The 18,946-nt window shown below is 43.2% G+C and overlaps 1 long non-coding RNA gene across 1 annotated transcript in view; it reads right to left on the reverse strand.

The window, feature by feature from the left end:
• LOC132214311 (uncharacterized) overlaps positions 1–18,946 on the reverse strand; it is a 37,161-nt gene that overhangs the window by 16,672 nt on the left and 1,543 nt on the right. The gene's annotated exons all lie outside the window — the stretch shown is intronic.

Genomic DNA, 18,946 nt, shown 5'->3' on the forward strand with positions numbered 1-18,946 from the left:
TATAAAGTGATCTTTTATGTCTGGCTTCTTTTGCTCAACATTATTTTCATGATATTCATCCTTACTGTTGTGTGCAATTCATTTTTATTGCTGTACAGTTTTCCACTGTGTGAATATGTTATGTTTTTTATATATCGTCTGTTGATGACATTTCAATGTTTTCAGACTTTGACTATTATGAAAAATGCTACTACAAACATTCTTGCTCATGTCTTGTATTGAACATGTGCACAAAATCCCTGTTGGATCTATACCTAGGAATGCACTTTCTGGATAACAGGTATATACATGTTTAGTAACTAATGCCAGATATTCCCAGGAGTTACACCAGTTTACATTCCCATTAGCAGTGTATAAGAATTTCAGTTGCGCCGAAACCGGTTTGGCTCAGTGGATAGAGTGTCGGCCTGCGGACTGAAAGGTCCCAGGTTCGATTCTGGTCAAGGGCATGTACCTGGGTTGCGGGCACATCCCCAGTAGGAGATGTGCAGGAGGCAGCTGATCGATGTTTCTCTCTCATCGATGTTTCTGACTCTCTATCTCTCTCCCTTCCTCTCTGTAAAAAATCAATAAAATATATTAAAAAAAAAAATTCAGTTGCCCTATATCCACATGAAAATTTGGTATGGTCAGTCTTTTTCACTTTTACCAACTTGGTGGGGCTGTATTGGTATCTCATTGCAGCTTAAATTAATTTGAATCTCCCTTGTCTAATGAAGTTTCCTACCATTTCATATATTAACTAGAGGCCCAGTGCACAAAATTGTGTGTGGGTAGGGTCCCTAGGCCTACCCTGCTATCAGGGCCATCTTCTGCCCATTCACCAGTCTCCAGTCCCACCCCGCCACCACCCACCCCGGTTCCCCGTTGGCCATCCAGAGATCAGAGCCTGTGAGCTGGGGGGAGGGACTGAGAGGTGATCAATGCACCTCATAGTGACAGGTCGATTGTCGTTCTGGTCATTATGCCATTATGATCGCTGGCCTTTTATTTTATAGTATGGCCATTTGGATATACCCTTTTGTAAAGTATTTGTTCAAGTTTCATGACCATTTTAAAAATTAGGATTGTTTGTCTTTTTCTTATTCATTTCCTTTGTCAGTTGTATATGTTGTAAATACCGTCTCTCAGTCTGTGGTACCCATTTCAATGCTCTCAAATGTTTTTTGTGTTGTTGTGTGTTTTTTTTATAAACAGAACATTTAATTCTTTCCTCAATGATCAGTGTGTTTTATGTCTCAGCTAAAAAACCTTTCCATTTCTCAAGGTCATGAAGACATTCTCTCCTATAAGTCTCCTAAAGTGTCATTTTTTAACCTTTCAGATTTGGATCTTCACCTTTTTCAAACCGATTATATATATATACTAGGGGCCCGGTGCACGAAATTCGTGCACTGGGTGTGGGGGGGGGGGGGGAGTGTCCCTCAGCCCAGACTGCCCCCTCTCACATACTGGGAGCCCTCAGGCGTTGACCCCCATCACCCTCCAATCGCAGGTTCGGCCCCTTGCCCAGGCCTGATGCCTCTGACAGAGGTGTCAGGCCCGGGCAGGGGACCCTCATTTCCCCCCATCACTGGTTCTGCCCCCAGCCCAGGCCTGATGCCTCTGGCCCAGGCATCAGGCCTGGGCAGGGGACCCCCAGACCCCTCCGATTGCTGGCTCTGCCCCTTGCCCAGGCCTGATGCCTCAGCCAGAGGCGTAGACCCCCATCACCCTCTGATCACCTGATCGGCCCCTTGCCCAGGCCTGACGCCTCCGCCAGAGGTGTCAGGCTTGGACAGGGGACTCCCATCTCCCCCCGATCACTGGCTCTGGCCTCCGTCCAGGCCTGAGGCCTCTGGCCCAGGAATCATGCCTGGGCAGGGGACCCCCATCTCCCTCTGATCGCTTGCTCCACCCCCCCGCCCAAGCCTGACGCCTCTGACCCAGGCTTCAGGCCTGGGCAAGGGGACCATCATATCCCCCCAATCCCCGGCTCAGCCCCCCGCCCAGGCCTGATGCCTCGGCCAGAGGAGTTGACCCTCATCACCCTCCGATCACCAATCACCGGATCGGCCCCTTGACCAGGCCTGAGGCCTCCGGCAGAGGTGTCAGGCCTGGGCAGGGGACCCCCAGCTCCCCGCGGTTGCAGGCTCTGCCCCTGCCTAGGCCTAACGCCTCTGGCTGAGGCGTCCGGCTCGGGCAGCGGGGACCCGCAGCTGCAGCGGCCCCGCGATCGTGGGCTCCTCTTTAGGCCCAGGCAAGGGACCCCTAGCTCCCGGGACTGCCAGCTTCGACCGTGTCCAGCTCCCATCGCTGGCTCCACCCCTACTTCCTGCTATCACTGGCCAGGGCGGCAAAGGCACCTGATTCTCCGATCATGGCTGGGGGGCAGGGCAAAGGCAGCCCCAGGGCCGCCTTTGCCCTGCCCCCCAGCTCTTAGCTCCCCCCTGGGTTTCCGATCACTGTCAGTGGCAGGGGGCTTCTTCCTGCTTTCCCTTTTGCCTCCCTGCATTGTGCCTACATATGCAAATTAACTGCCATCTTGTTGGCAGTTAACTGCCAATCTTAGTTGGCAGTTAATTTGCATATAGCCCTGATTAGCCAATGAAAAGGGTATCGTCGTACACCAATTACCATTTTTCTCTTTTATTAGTGTAGATATTCAGAGAGGAAGGAAGACAGAGAGATAGAAACATCAATGATGAGAGAGAATTATTGATTGGCTGCCTCCTGCACACCCCACACGGGGGATCGAACTGGTAACCTGGGCATGTGCCCTGACCAGGAATTAAACGGTTACCTCCTGGTTCATACGTTGACGCTCAACAACTGAACCATGCCTGCTGGGCTAAAACTGATTTTGGTGGATGGTGTGAGTTAGGGGTAGTTTCATTTTCCCCCATTTGGCTACCCAATTGATCCAGCACCATTTATTAAAAAGATAATTCTTTCCACCATTTCTCTGTATTGACATCTTATCATAAATCAAGTCTCTACCTCTGCATGGGTATGTTTTTTAACTCTGTTCCACTGCATTCATCTATCCTTTTTCCAATTCCATATTATCTAGATATCAAGTTATTTAGTAGAGAACATTGTTCCTTTTTGTTCCTCTTTTTCCACATCTTGGCTGTTCTTGGGCCTTTACATTTCCAGTTAAACTTCAGAATTAGCCTGTCACACACACACACACACACGCACACACACTCAAACAACTACTAAGAAAACTTAAAATTGAAATTGCACAAAATCCACATATCAATTTGAGGGAAAGCAACATCTTTAAAATGTAATTTTCCAATTCATGAGCCCTGTCTACGACTCCATTTATTTAGATCTATGCTTTCTTGAAATGTTTTATACTTGTATGTATTTTATAGTTTATATGCTTTACAAACATACAATTTTTATGTTTTAATGTTTATGCTTTATATGCTTTTATGTTTTATGAACACATCATTTATATGGTCCATATTTTTATAGTCTATACATTTCACAGGTTTCTGTGTAGAGGTTTTATGTCTCTCATAGGTATTCGATGTTTTTTATTCTATTTAAAATGTATTTTAAAATTTCATTTTCTATTGGAAGTTTAATAAATTATTTATATATTGACCTTATATGTAGTTATCTTGCTATATTCACATATTATTTTGAGTAATTTATTTGTAGATTCTTTTGGATAATCTGTATACTCAATTATGTCATCTGCAGATAGTGAGTTTTATTTTTTCTTTCCAATTCTTATACATTTTCTCTTTTTTGCCTTATTACATTTTGTAATATGAATTACATCATCATTCAGTACAATAATGATTAGAAGTGTTAACAGCAAGCATACATTTTAAAGATAAAGTTTTCAGCATTTCACCATTGTCTTTATCATGGTTTTTAAAATTAAATTCTCTATTAGGTAAAGCAGTTCCTTTTAATACCTAATTTGCTTTTTTAGCATAAATTAATGTTGAACTTTATCAAATGCTTTTATCAGTATAGAGAAGAGTTTATAGATGCAAGAATTTGCTTATGGTATATTTAGCAATATCAGAGCTCACGTAGTTATAATAAGAAAGAGTTTCCCAGGAAATTTGCCCCAGAGGGTTCTGAATTCTCCTTCTTTAAAACAAAAGCTAACCATCAAGCTTTCCTTTTAAAGCCAACTGTGGTTGGATACAGAATCCTTAGGAAGAAAGAGTGCTACTCCTAATTTTTAAAAATTTATTTTTTATTCTTCACCCAAAGATATTTCTCCATTGATTTTTAGAGAGAGTGGAAGAGAGAGGGAAAGACAGAGAGAAACATCAATGTAAGAGGAACACATTGATTGGTTACCTCCTGCACATACCCTGACCAGGGCTGGGGCCAAGGAGGAGCCTACAACCAAGGTATGTGCCCTTGACCGGAATCAAACCCTGAACCCTTCATTCCATAGGACGACACTCTATTCACTGAGCCTAACCGGTTAGGGCACTACTCCTAATTTTTGTTAGCATGTCAGATTCACTTCACAGCAATAAAGTCAACACTTGAGATAAGCAATTAACAAAAATACAAATAATTACATTTATGATTATGACAGGTCTTTGAATGTGAAACTATATTTGCAAAAATCACACTTGACACAGAAGTGTTCATCCAGCCCTCAGCAATAGGGACTACCTGGAAAAAGCTAGACTTGAATCTTCACATTCATGCTATGTTCTTTGAACCAGTTTATTTGTGTTTGGATAATGAGATTTCCAGATCCTTTTCTCCCATGCCTCTGACTAAACATAAAAGACTTACTAGAATAAACATGGATGAAGTATCTTTGAGCCACACCATGAGAGAAGGGCTAGCTAAGGCTATTCAGCAGGTTGGCTTCAGGCAGTCCTCAGAAATCAGTCATGCCAGTCAACACCTAGAAATGTGCTAGACTCAGCTACTTATCAAGGACAAGCAATAGACAAGTTGTTCTGAGCCTCTGAGGATTTCTGAGAAGATGAATCATGATTTGATCATTTGTGTTTTCCAAAACTGAGCAGCTGCCTTGTTCAATTCTTAGCTGTGAACAGCATAGTTCTCTCTTCTTGAAGATGACTGGTATTGAGCATAGGCTAAAGCAGGACATATTTCCCCTACATTTTCTAGTTATTCTAACTCCCATTCTTTGGGATATTCCATAACTCTAGTAGGTATAGATGCACTCACTTATTCAGAGTATATAACATATATAACAAGTGTGCAGCAACCAAGGGTTGTTGTTTTTTATTCTGTATTTGTAAGGCAGTCCTCCTCTACTATAAAAGTAGATTAGGAGATGAACGGTTGGGCATTTTAGTAAAGCCTTAAGGGTGCCCTAATAACTAGGACTCTGATGCTTCAGACAATGAGATGCTGACAAAAACAGAACATGTGCTTCTGGAAGTAGTTGAGCATGGGTACGACCTGGTGCTTTTTTCAGAACAGCATGAAATAAAGCCATTTTAATTCTGCCATATGAACTAGGAACAATAATATTAGCAAGAAGAGACCAAGCTACATGCTTACAAGTCTTTATAAAAGAAAATCCCTTTTAATAAAACTTTTGTTGAGTATTGAATATTTAAAATAAATCAGTTTACTAATGTTTCCTCTTAATATTCATTTGCTACCTATTCATTTTGTCATCCATTTGCAGACACTAAACTTTTAAGAAGAGTATATAGAAAAAAATTATAATAGAAAGCATTCTACTTCTTATTTTATTTTTCTCTATGAATTTAGAAATTGATGACTGACATGTTATCTCTGATTGGACCCCCTGAAAAACCTTTTGTGCAATTGCTGGGAATACAAAGATCAAAGACACAGTCCCTGCTCTCAAATAGCTCCTGGTGATACCTACAGGGTGCTGTGAAAAAGGACAGGCATCTAACTCCAGCTGGAAGACCTGGGAGAGAGAGAGAAAAAAGGAGTATGAGGGCCACTAGGTGAGGGAGTGGGAATTTCGATTCTTGATGCTAGCCTGAAGATGGGAGTAGGAATTAGGCAGATGGAGAAGGAGTGTATGTGTGGTACATGCACTTGTGCATGTGTATTCTAGGCAGAAGAAAAGGGCAAGATGATGAGAAGGAGAGGGACCTGAATTATGGGAGCTCCAAGTACATAATTTGAGAAGGCTTGTATGCGGGGTGTGGGCTGGGAAATGGCAGAAGATGAAGTTGGAAAAGTATGTAGGAGTGATTTGGTAAAGAATTTGGATTTTATCCTGAAAGTCTTGGGTGTCACTGAACAATCTTAAGATCTTTAGAAAAATCATCTTGGCAGCCATGTAGAGAACGGATGGGCGGGGAAATGAGATGGCATAGGGAAAGTGATGTGCAAGTCTAGAAGCCAGGAGACCAGTCAGGGGGCTCTTGCAGGAAGGCATCCAGCGAGACCTGAGTTCAGGCAGTAGCAGTGATGTTGAATTGAGAGTCAAGACTTATTTAGACAAATAAAATAAATAAATTGGGCAAAATAAAACACTAACCTTAACTTTTCAGATAAATAAAACTTTACTTACATTTTTACATTCCCTGAAATGATTCAGGTTTCTCTACCTTTTCCAGAGGTTGTACTAATGGTTTATAGCACAGTTAGCAGAATTAATAGAATTAGTGTTCTTTGCATGAAGCCCAACATATATTTACGTCTTGATGTACCCAGCTGACTTGTTTTCCTGAAGCTGAAGTTAGAGATTGGTTTCCATAAACCTGCCTTATTTTTACTCCATTCCCTGTCTACACAGACTACAAATTATGCTGTCTCTCACAAGAGGATTGGGTAAGGGGTAGAAAAGATAAACCTGTTAAAACCCATCCCATTGTACACAAAGCAACTCAAAAGACACTGCTTCCAAGAGAGCTGGTCTTTAGTGAATATTTCTGTGATTCTTTGATCCAATGACAGAAGCATCAATAAGATAAGACATGCAGCTCAAAGGTTTAGATTAGATTTGAGGAACAGCTTCTCCCTCAGAGAAGCTGTTCAGAATTGATATCAGTTATGCCAAAGAATATTCTTCACTAGAGATTTTTTTGGGGAATGGTGGTGAAATATATAAAAAATTGACCATTTTAACCATTTTAAGTACAATTCTGTAGTATTAAGTACATTTACACTGTTGTACAACCATCACCACACCACTATTCAACTCCAAAACCTTTTTATCATCCCAAACTGACACTCTGTACCCATTAAGCAAAAACCCTCTTGTCTCCTCTCCCTCCAGTACCTGATAACCACTATTCTACTTTCTATTTTTATGAATTTAACTACTCTAAGTACCTCATATAAGTGGATTCAGACAATATTTGTCCTTTTGTGCCTAGCTTATTTCACTAACTATGATGTTGTCAAGGTTCATCCATATTGTAAGATGTATCAGAATTTATACCTTTTTAAGGCTGAATAACATTCCATTTTATTTGTACTAGTGACCCAGTGCATGGATTTGTGCACATTGAAAGGAAATTAATTAGAAGGTGGCTGTCGGGGTGCGACTGGGTGAGACATGCCATGGAGCCAACCTCCCGCAGTCTCTCCCGGGCCGGCCACAGCTGGGGTGGCGCTGTGGCTCGAAGGGCATCTGCGGAGTGAGCGGGGTCCCTCTGGTAGGTGGGGTCCCTTGGCCTGGCCTGCAGGGATTGGGCCGAAACTGGCTCTTCAACATCCCCTGAGGGGTCCCGAAGTGCGAGAGGGCACTCTGCAAAGTTGCTGTTGTACAGGGTGTGGAACGCAAACACAAGTTTGCAGTAAACCAGATTCAGGGCCAACAGTGCCCCAGCAATAACATTATCCATGGCCAAAGGTGGAATCATGTGGCCCCACAAGGAATCAGGCTTCCTCCTCTCTGGTTTTATGGTGCATCACCCGAGAACCGCCGCTGTCAAGTCACTGCAGCTCAGCAGCTCCTGCGTTGAGCGCCTGCCCCCTGGTGTTCAGTGAGCATCATAGCTACCGGTCGGACAGACACTTAGCATAGTAGCCTTTTATATATATAGACTAGGGGCCCGGTGCAGGAAATTTGTGCACTGAAGGGGGGGGTGTCCCTCAGCCCAGCCTGCCCCCTCTCACATACTGGGAGCCCTCAGGGGATGTCCTAGTGACGGCTTAGGCCCGCTCCCTGCTCCCCTTGGGGATAGGGCCTAAGCTGCAGTCTGGCCTCCCTTTGTGGGAGGTGCCCGGGCTGATCAGGGGAAGGCACCAGCCCCATCACCCTGCTGCTGCAGCCACTGCCAGTCACCACAGCCAGCAAGGTTTTTTCATCAACACGGACTCCAGTCCCTTCACCATGAAAAAATGACAACTTTCTTTAGGCATTTTCAAGATGTGTCTTTCATATAATAATAATTTATTATTTTTTTTATCCTCACCTGAGGATATGTTTCCATTGATTTTTAGAGAATGTGGAAGAGAAAGGGAAAGACGGAGAGAAACATCAAAGTGAGAGGAACACTTTGATTGGTTGCCTCCTGCATGAGCCCTGACCTGGGCCCTAGCCAGGGAGGAGCCTGCAACCTAGGTACATGGCCTTGGTCAGAATTGAACTCAGACCCTGCCATCGGCAGGCCAAGGCATTATCCACTAAGCCAAACCAGCTAGGGCAGGATATGACATTTCTTAGCCCTCCAGCAGCAGACCTTCATTTTTTTTTTTTTTTTTTGCCAGGAATGTGGTAAAAAACCCTAGATCACCTTTTTGGATTCTTATTACCCAAGTTAATAAGAATATTACCAGTGGCATACAGGGAGTTTAACAAATGAGTGGTCAGAAAAGGTGTTTCCTCTGTAGTTCACACCAATCGCCGGCTTAGGCGCCCCCCCACCCCCGCGCCCTTCTACCCCGTCCCAGGCCTGACACCTCTGGCCCAGGTGTCAGGCCTGGGCAGGGGACCTCCATCTCCCCCCGATCACTGGCTTCGCCCTCGCCCAGGCCTGATGTCTCGGCCAGAGGCGTCAACCTCCATCACCCTTCGATCACTGGATCGGCCCCTCGCCCAGGCCTGATACCTCGGCCAGAGGCGTCAGGCCTGGGCAGAGGACCCCCAGACCCCTCCGATTGCCGGCTCCACCCCCTGGCCAGGCCTGACGCCTCTGGCCCAGGCTTTAGGGACTCCCATCTTCCCCCGATCACCAGCTTCTGGTGCTTCTGGGGCTGGCCTGCGGCCCAGGATGGTGGCTTGCGCTGGCGGCTGTGCTGTCCTGCCCTGTCTGCAGTATGCAAATTCGCCGCCATCTTTGTTGGCAGCTAATTTGCATATCATGCTGATTAGCCTGTGGGGCGTAGCGAAGGTACGGTCAATTATCATGTTTGTCTATCATTAGATAGGATTATATATATAGATACTACATTTTGTTTATCCATGAATCTTTTGATGGATAGTTGGGGTTGTTTCCACATTTTGGTTATTGTGAATAATTTTTCTATGAGCATTGGTGTACAAATATCTGTTTGAGTCTGTTTCAATTCTTTTGGGTATATATTAAAAAGTGGAATTACTGGCTAGTGTGTATTATGAAAATACCCAGTTTTTTCTCCTGTGTGTCTTTCCTTTACTTTCACACTACTTCTGACACTTCTGGTCACCAAATGTGTTGGTTTCCCTCCCCCCCACCCCCACACCAAGCAATTCTTTGTGACATCAGCTGGGTGGCCTATAATTTAACTCAATTCTGATACTATCTACCTAGGGTGGCATCAGATCCCACAGGTTAAGGACTCAGTCCCATTAGACTGCCCCCCTATTTTAGATACCAATCACAAGTAGTAGGCCCCCATGTTACCCACAACTTTTATCCAATTTGGCTACAAATTGGAGGTTCCCATGACCAGTTTCCCCCTTGCATTTCATATTTGCTAGGACAGCTCACAAAACTCAACATGTTTACCAGTTTATCAAAGGATATGATAAGGGATAAAGATGAACAGCCAGATGAGGGGATATAGAGGGCGAGGTCTGGGAGGTTCCTGAGGGCAGGAGCTTCTGTCTCCATGGAGTTGAAGTGAATCACCCTCCTAGTATGTGCATGTGTTCACCAACCTGGAAGGTGTCCAATTCCCATACTATTGGGATTTTATGGAGGTTTCCTCAGGTAGGCATGATTAATTATTGACTGTATTTTCAGCCCCTCTCCAGAAAAGTGGTAGGAGAGGGATTCAACATTCCAAGCTTCCAATCATGGCTTGGTCTTCCTGCTGACCAGCTACCATCCAGGAGCCAGAGTCACCTCATTAGAAGCAAAGACACTCTTATCACCCAGAAAATTCCAAGGGATTTAGGAGCTGTGTCAGAAACCGAAGTCAAAGACCAAAATTTGAAATAAGGATGGTCCTAGTGCTCTTATCACCTAGGAATTTACAAGGATTTCAGGAGCACCGTACCAGGAACTGCCCTGGGGCGGCAGGGGTCGGGGGGAGACAGAGAGGGAATATCCTTTATAATAAAAGCCTAATATGCTAAGTGTCCGACTGTTCAACCGTTCAACCAGTCGCTATGACACACACTGACCACCAAGAGGCAGATGCTCTGACCAGTAGGTTAGCTTGCTGCTGGGGTCTGGCTGATTGGGACTGGGCCAGATGGGCCAGACACGCCCTAGAGCCCTCCCATAGTCCCTCCCCAACTCCAATCGTGCAACGGTGGGGTCCCTTGGCCTGGCCTGCACCCTCTTGCAATGTGGGACCCCTCGGGGGATGTCAGAGAGCCGGTTTCAGCCCAATCCTCGCAGGCCAGGCTGAGGGACCCCACCAGTGCATGAAACTGTGCACTGGGCCTCTAGTATATATATCAATGCAGGAGCTGCCCCCTGGTGGAGCACCGCTCAGCCAGAAGTCGGGCTCATAGCTGGCCAGCGCAGTGGCAGTGGCGGAAGCCTCTCTCGCCTCCATGGCAGTGCTAAGGAGCAGCGAGCGGAGTGGTAAGGAGTAGTGAGCAGTTGGGTGGTAAGGAGCGAGGGGTTGTGCACTTGGGTGGGGAGGTGTCCCTCAGCCTGGCCTGGCCCTCTCACAGTCCAGGAGCCCTCGGGGAGTGGGCCTAAGCCGGCCGTCAGACATCCCTCTCGTAATCTGGGTCCCCTCACTCCTTACTGCCCGCCTGCTCACTGCTCCTTACTGCTCGGCTCGCTACTCCTTAGCATCAAATGTCAATAAAGGCAAGGGCATGGGTCCCAGAAGATGACAGTAAAAGTAACCAGAGTAACCAGGAGCATTTTCTGCAATGACAAGTGGTGGGAAATAGGACTTAGTCTGAAGTCCTGGGCTTGGGAGACTGGGACTCAGATGATGTGGGAGGGCTGCTGCCAGTAAGAAGAAGGGAAAGGTCTCTGAAGAAAAAAGTCCTCTATGTAAAAATCCCCCACCCCCAAGGGCTGGTGCTGATTGGATCTATGTTACAACTACCGAAGTATCCAATTTGTCTTTGTAAATTCTAAAAAATGTACTTTTATATGCTTTTTCCATTTTCAGCACCTAGCACATCTTCCATGGTATCATCATAATGGTTATTTCTATAGGGACTTTTATCTGTAACTCCAACTAAGTAATGTTGGAAACTGGTAATTTCAGGTGTACCAAAATGTACCAAAACTAAAATCAGAGAAACTCAGAGCTGGAAAAGATTACCTTTCTCTCTACAATTCATAGGTGAGAAAACTGGGACCACAGAACTTAACTGAATCTGCCAAAGTCACATAGCTAGTTAGCTGTTAGTGGCAGGATCAGTAAAGAACTCAGTTGCTCTGATTCAGTCCTAACCCCTGATGCAGCCACAGTTCCATCAGAATGAATGAATCAGAGAAAAAGACTTGTAAACATCAATTGTGTCATTTGTATTCACCTAAACTTGTATTCAAACAAAAATCCCAAATAACTTCCCCTATTTAAACTGACAACCCATGATTATATCATATTTAGTACAGATTTAAGTAACCTCACCTTCACAGTTTGTGACCACAGCCCATTTCATGCCCAATTCACTGCATAGAGCAACAAAAACCAACAAAGAAAATGTTTGGACTGCTAAAGAAAATGTAAGTAAGGTAGGTCTGTGGCTTTACATCCTTACTCATTTAAAATTTCACCTACTGTAAATTGTGGCTTATCTAATTTACAAGATATAATCTGGCTTAACCTGACTATTATAATATTCTGTCAGTCCTATGAAAGTACACATGTATCTATAATGCATATTGTCATCTTTATTAATCATAATTTTTGCACTTCCATAATCATTTTTATTCAATTGTATCAAAAGACCTTGATAACATAAAGTATGAATTTTTCATTAAGGAAGAAATTATATTTTTTCAGAATTTGGCCCAATTAAATATGCTCAGGTTTTGTGGTGTTTGATCTACTATTTGGATATTAAAACCCAGATTAAATCTATAGAATAACTTATAGTATGAAATAAACAAGCCTAATAATCAAGTCTGTTTTAACAAATAGTGTATTAAAACACAAGGGTTTTGTTCTGGTTAAGGGCAAGAAATCCTATATAATAGAAGAGTAATATGCAAATTGATCCTAATGATGGAATGACCAGAACGACTGCTCAACCAGTCACTATGAGGGGCACTGACCACCTCTCAATCCCTATCCCCGGCCTGCAGGCTCCCATTGCCCAATGGTGAGTGGGTAACCGGGAATGGGTGGCGGGGGATGCTGCTGGCGTCAGGCCAAGGTCCCCCGCCCCACCGGTCATCCCACACACAGAGAGCGACCCGCAGCAGGGGTGGGGCTGGCAAGTGGGCAGGAATGGCCGACCTCTTGGTTCCTCCCCTTGGCTGGCAGACTCCGATCACCCAATGGCAATCGGGGAACTGGGGGTGGGTGGTGGCAGGGGGTGGGGCCGGCTGCAGGCAGCCTGGGAAGATGGCCCTGATTGCAGGCCAGGTCTAGGAACCGTACCCCGGTACAAATTTCATGTGCCGGGCATCTAGTATTAATACAGATGTCGCCTTCCCCTTCCTCCCCCTCCTCTCTTTCCCTTTCCACCCCACTTCCCTCTCCTCCCCTTCCTTCTCTGCCCCTCTTTTCCCTTCCTCCCTCTCCCCCAACAACATTCTTGGCATTGAATTTCAACTCTTGAGGACAGCTTCAGTTATGAATGTGATGGTCCAGGAAAGCTTCCTGTAGTCTGAGCTTAAGCAGTTATTGATTGGGAGGTGATAGGCTTACTAATTAGTATTCAAATGTTCAATTTCTGCCTCCTAAGTACTCTCATTAGTCCACATAACTCTTATCTGTGGGCTTTCAAACCTGTGATAACATGCTATTTTCACTGTTCAAAATCAAGTCACTTCAGAGAGTGACTCATTGCATCTGTTTGATATCCATGAATTTCTTTTTTTGAAATGAATTTTCTTCCTAGAGCTTATTTTGGGGACTTAACCCATTCTGCGCATGGAAGAATTCTACACTGAAGGAAGCAGTAAGTATGATTCTGTCAAACTAGAAAAATAGAAAGTGTTCATAGCAGACAGGGTTGTATTGGTGGGTAGAAGTGGTTGATTGATTCATCCTGAAAACTAGTGGCTGAAAATAAATCGCTATCTCTGTAGACAATTATTGGAATTAAACAAAGTCAACTTTAAATACCTTCCAAACGTGAGGAAAACAGCTCTGAGTGAAAACAAAACTGCTTTTTAAAAAAGAGGAACATCTTGCCAAAGATCCAAGCTCATTCCTTTCAGGGCAGTTCAATTGCACAAGCTTCATGATAATTATTGTTATATTTAAGATTTGGCAGCTTCACAAAAATCTTAAACTTGTACAAACAGGTTCAAAACACCCTATTTCAGTGGCTCAGAATTAGGCTAGGAAAGCATTTCAGATAATGCAAACCTGTAGTAATGCTTTTGTTGTTTCTTTTTAAAAAACCCATCTTATAATGTATAGTTTCACAAGAATTTGCTTAATAAATGTAGTTGTGATTAGTTACCTGCCCTCCAAAACCCAAACCTGTGTATGTACTTTAGTATCATGGGATATTATCTGCCAAATGACAGGCTTTTAGAAGTCTGAGGAGACCATCTTTGAAGGTGAGTGTTATTCCTGCATTTGGTATGAATTCCACTGACAACACATCTTCAGCAACGTAAAAGCTGAGTTTTCAATATCCAGCATTCATAGAAAGGCATAGATTCACAACTTATACCAGAGTGTAAGGAAAAGAGTAAACAGTTTAATGGCGGTAGACTAAGCCATCATTCTCATGTACTGAAAGTATTGGAAAACAATTAACCTTTTCTTGACTAAAAGATAATAAGAGTAAGGTTTATAAGTGGCTGTAAGAAAAGGATAATTTGACTCAGAGCCACTTACATCAAATGAAAAATAACTGAGATGATACAGGTACTAGACATCTGCTATACTAATAATCTGAGTGGCACACAGGGGAAATTTGGGGAGGTGGGAGGGTTGGGAAGTGTTTGAGATAAAGGTGTACACTGTTGAAAGAATAGTATTATGTCTTAATCTTATGTTAACAAAGTCTAAATAGCTGAGTAATCTTGGAAAACTGTCAGGGTGAATGTAGCTGTATCATATGCTTCTTTCTAAGAACGTACTTATGGGAAAGATATATTTTCACTATAAAAAACAGTGATATCATTTGCCATTATTAAACTTCTTTCTTCTTTCTTTCTTTCTCTTTCTTTCTTTCTTTCTTTCTTTCTTTCTTTCTTTCTTTCTTTCTTTCTTTCTTTCTTTCTTTCTTTCTCTTTCTTCCTTTCTTTCTCTCTCTCTCTCTCTCTCTCTCTCTCTCTCTCTCTCTCTCTCTCTCTCTCTCTTTCTCTCTCTCTCTCTCTTTATTTTGGTTGCTACAAAGGTGGAGAGCTGGGTAATGTTGATCTCACTGACAAGTTGTGTGATTTAAACATGACATGGGGGACATGGGCTCTAGGCACAATCTTGAAGGTGGAAGGGAGAGGATCAAGGAAGAGATGCCTTTGCCCAAGCCACTCCCCCCATCTTTGATCATGCCTCTCCATGGATACGACCTGGTGATTCAGATCTGGTGGTCAGGGGCTCTGTATTCAGTGGGTTTGGTGTAAGTCATAAAGGTCCATTATGAAAATCTAAGACATTTTATGTTGCCTTTGGGAGTGGTGGGAAAGGGATTAAGCTTCTATCTAGCTCTCAGATCTTGAACAGGGCCATGAAATTCCTGGTTCTAAATAATTCAGGTTTTCTCTACTACTACTTTTCTCTATCATTGTTTGCTAAGTGATAGAAGAGCAGAAACAAAAAGATCAAAAGGGTCCTAGCTCATGGTAGAATGGTTTCTTAACTCCTTATTTCCTGGTACCATTGATACCCTTGCTCCCCATCTAAAAAACATCACTGGGAATAAACCTTTTATACTCTTAAGTCTGAAACAAAAGGGAGAGCCCAGGGTAGAAAACTGAGTTGATTTTTTTTTTCTGGCACTTCAAACAGATTTAAATACTGTGAAAATATCTTGGGAGTTATCTCTCAAACTTCAGGTAGTTAAAAGTGATTATAAGACATGTTCTGTTGCTTAAGGCTTTGCTGACATCTAATGCCCTTTTTCTCCAAATAAATGCACTGATGACATTTCTGAGTTAATAAAGGATCTGAGAAAGACGTGGCCCTGAGCAATACTTTTATTACCATTACTTTCCCACAATCTAACTCATCTGCCACGACCCTCCCACCCACATACACCCGTACCCCCTTCCTCACTGTTATTAATCTAACCTGAATCACTCTATTCTTCTCCAAGAGAACACACCCCAGTAATAGCAGTGAGTCAGAGACACTCTACTTCTCTGGTCTCTAATGGACTTGAAAAAATGCCAGATCTGAAAGAATAAAAGGAAAGGAACTTTAGGTGAAAAGAGCTCTTTAGGATCTTGTTCAGTATATTACCCTCAATATTAGTTACCAGATGAATTTTCTAGTTGCCTGGGGGTGGACAGGTTTTTATCATACTAATACTATTGACCATTCCCATATTTCCATACTCTCAGTAGACATCCTACTACTCAGTGAGGCAACCTCTTAGGCATGCCTATAGCTAAGTCAAGGGCTCTTTCATCTTGAGGTTAAAAATAAACTTTTTCCTTCTTAACTTAGCTAAAGCATATTAAACAGTTCACCCCTTTGATAACAATGTCTTCAATAGACTCTACAAGTGAATCATTACACATTATAAATGTTTATATGAGGTCTTTAGGTAATAGAGAAAAGAAATAGAAATAGTTTGCCAATTATTCTCAAAGGGAAACTTATGAGAAGACAGAGGACTAAATAAAATGCATCTTCTTTACCAATGGATAGGTCTTTAAGATGATATTTGAATTCATGGCAAGAGAAACCTAGAGGAAAGTTTTTAAAGGCAATTATATACAAATGTCATAAGAAATATTGCAAGTTGATTAAGAGAATTTAGATTTTCTTTTGAGTGTTATAAATCTGTATTAGTTTGTCTTAATAAACACTATAAATCAACTTAATCATGTGCATTCTGCATAATTCCTCACCTAAGTGGATTTAAATCTGGTCTTAAAAATGCATATTTACATTTTTAATTGTTTTAAAAAATACTTATACTAGCTATGTCTATATACTAGTAATATATATATATTTTGGTCAAACCCAGAAAAGTTAATGAAATGGAACTTAGGTCACCCTGAGATTACTGTTAAAATTTTTAAAATAAAGCTAAAGCCAATAATTAAAAAATTAAATACATCTTCTGAAACATAATTTTGAATTGTGGCTTAAAAGTGTGTCTGTGTTTGTATGGAGAAAGAGAAAGGGAGAGGGAGACAGCATTCACTATGCTCTTCTTGTTGTTAAAAAAAAAAGCCTCATAAAATTTTTTTAGGTCTATGTCATCATCCTACAAACAATAATCACAGAGAAGAATGGAAGGTACATTTTACCACTCCTTAATGAATAACAAAGTGACTAATGGTAGCCCTGGGTATTGAAGAAATTTAAAAACACAATGAGAAGACCTGTCTTAGGTTGATATTAATTACTATTATCATTGAATTCCATTGCTCAAATTGTTCTCCATGGTAGGGTAAGGAGTCATTGCCTTCTGGCATATTTTTCCCTGCCTGAAAAGCTTCATAGGAAAATACAATGTCCTATGTCAGAAACACCAGACTCCTTAAAGGTCAAAAGATTTTGGGCTCCTAAGGACATGAAAATGTTTGCTAGGCTTTATCTAAAGGTACAGTGAAAACTATAGAGGCTATATCCCAGATCCCTTACACTAGAGTGGAATGTATGTTTCCATTTTGGTATGTGATGGGAATAGGTAAAACACAAACATATATGGAAGATCAGGGTTTTTTTGGTTATTTTTTAAAATATATTTTTATTGGTTTCAGAGAGGAAGGGAGAGATAGAAACATCAATGATGAGAGAGAACCACTGATTGACTGCCTCCTACACCTCCCTCCCCCACTGGGAATGGAGCCCGCAACCCAACATGTGCCCCCGACCAGAATCGAGCCTGGGACCCTTCAGTCCGCAGGCCAGTGCTCTATCCACTGAGCAAAGCCGGTTAGGGCTGAAACTAGGTTTTTCTGAGTACTTATTCTGAAAATCTTTAAAAATCTGGCCAAAACAATCTCATTTTAATATACCAGTTCACGTAATAAGCAAGTCAGAACATTTCCAAGGCAAGATGTTGTTTTCCTTTATGCAGCCAGCAAAAACAGCTCTGAGCTTAGGTTGTAATGATAAAAAGGATTTTGGAGCCGCTGTCTTGAGGGAATCATAAACAGGACCCAACCTTATGCCCCAAGGTATAAAGAATATGCAGAGTCTGCATTGTGCTTCTAGTGTCAGGACAAATCATTCTGCTTTTTTCAGTGTGAGTCAACTGATGCCAATGGATGAGTAAAGGGAGAAATAAAAGTACAGACTGAGACCTGTGGCTTGGTTAGGTGAATAACACCCCTATCACAAAATCATGAGTGCTCACTCACATTCATTTTCTAAATTCCTTGAGATTAATTTATAGCATTTTTGAAAATTTTAGGAGTGGAATACATATTAATTACTGTGGAGGCTCCAAATTTTCTGCTATTTGTGGTTTAAATTGTGAGAGATATCACAGAGCACAACCCCCATTAAAAAAAATGTGGCCTTTTTTTGAAAGGTAAGTGCAGGGTTGAAAAAATTATGTGATGCATTCCTTGAAGTCAATTAGGGAATGATGAATATAGTTGCTATCAACACTAATAAAAGAGAAAAATGGTAATTGGCGTACAAGCTACCCTTTTCATTGGCTAATCAGGGCTATATGCAAATTAACTGCCAACTAAGATTGGCAGTTAACTGCCAACAAGATGGCGGCTAATTTGCATATGTAGGCACAATGCAGGGAGGCGAAAGGGAAAGCAGGAAGAAGCCCCCTGCCACTGACAGTGATCAGAAACCCAGGGGGGAGCTAAGAGCTGGGGGGCAGGGCAAAGGCGGCCCTGGGGCCGCCTTTGCCCTGCCCCCCAGCCATGATCGGAGAATCAGGTGCCTTTTCCGCCCTGGCCAGTGTTAGCAGGAAGTAGGGGTGGAGCCAGCGATGGGAGCTGGGCACGGTCGAAGCTGGCAGTCCCAGGAGCTAGGGGCCCCTTGCCTGGGCCTAAAGCGAAGCCCACGATCGCGGGGCCGCTGCAGCTGCGGGTCCTCGCTGCCCGGGCCGAACGCCTCAGCCAGAGGCATCCTGCCAGGGGCAGGGGCAGAGCCCGCGCGATCGCGGCGCCCCCGCTACCACTGCAGGTCCCTGCTGCCCGGGCCGGACACCTAGGCCAGAGGCGTCAGGCCTGGGCAAGGGGCCGATACTGCGATTGGAGGGTGATGGGGGTCAACGCCTGAGGGCTCCCAGTATGTGAGAGGGGGCAGGCTGGGCTGAGGGACACTCCCCCCCGCCCCACACCCAGTGCACGAATTTCGTGCACCAGGCCCCTAGTCTTCTATA

The sequence above is a fragment of the Myotis daubentonii genome, chromosome 13 (assembly GCF_963259705.1).
Source record: "Myotis daubentonii chromosome 13, mMyoDau2.1, whole genome shotgun sequence".
In the NCBI taxonomy this organism is placed as follows: domain Eukaryota; kingdom Metazoa; phylum Chordata; class Mammalia; order Chiroptera; family Vespertilionidae; genus Myotis; species Myotis daubentonii.